This window comes from Triticum dicoccoides, chromosome 1B, assembly GCF_002162155.2.
Source record: "Triticum dicoccoides isolate Atlit2015 ecotype Zavitan chromosome 1B, WEW_v2.0, whole genome shotgun sequence".
NCBI classification, from domain to species: Eukaryota; Viridiplantae; Streptophyta; class Magnoliopsida; order Poales; family Poaceae; genus Triticum; species Triticum dicoccoides.
The window spans coordinates 373009954-373010785 of record NC_041381.1 but is presented as its reverse complement, the minus strand read 5'-3'; positions in this window follow the sequence as shown (position 1 = coordinate 373010785).

Sequence of the window (832 nt, the reverse complement as noted above, 5' to 3'; positions counted from 1 at the left end):
CTTCCCCTCCGTTGCATCGTCTCCGTCCTCCTCCTCGCCCCTCGTTGCCCTGGACCCTACACGCCCCCCCGTGAGCACCTCTCCTCCTCCTTCCCCTAGGTTCCCGCTCGACGACCGCGGCCATAGCCGTCGTGCGCACGCACGCTCGCACTCCCGCCGTGCGCCTCGATTACCTCCCTTCCTGTGAGCCGCTCCGGCCAGCCCCGCCACTACCTCCACCACCGCGCCACCCGCGGCCCTCCGCCGCCTCTCCTGGTCGGCGTCGTGGGCGCCAGCGCCTTCGTCCATGGCCTCGCCCGGGCAGCCTCTGGGCTCGCCTCGCGCCAGGCGCCCCTGCGCCCGTTAGCCCTTGCGCCCGCTTAGGCCCCTGGGGCCAATGACAGCCGGGGCCCAGCCCCCAGAACTATAAAAAAAATGAATCAATAAAAATTATAATTAATTAATTAATTAATTAGTGAATTAATTAAGTTAATTAGTCCTATTTAATTAATCTGATTAACTTGTTAGTTTAATTAAACCGTAATTTGTTTAGCTAACCCCTAATAAAACTAATCAGAGTATGACAGGTGGGTCCCACTGGACCCACTGGTCAGGTTGACCAAGTCAACTCTGTTGACTGATGATGTCAGCATGACATCATGCTGATGTCATAATTCCATTTTCGAATTAATTTAAATAATTAATTAAATTCAGAAATTAATATAATCTTTAGAAAATCATATCTTTTAATCCGTAACTCGGATTAAAATATTTTCAACATGAAAGTTGCTCAGAACGACGAGACGATTCCGGATACGCAGTCCGTTCGTCCGCCACACACCCCTAACCTATC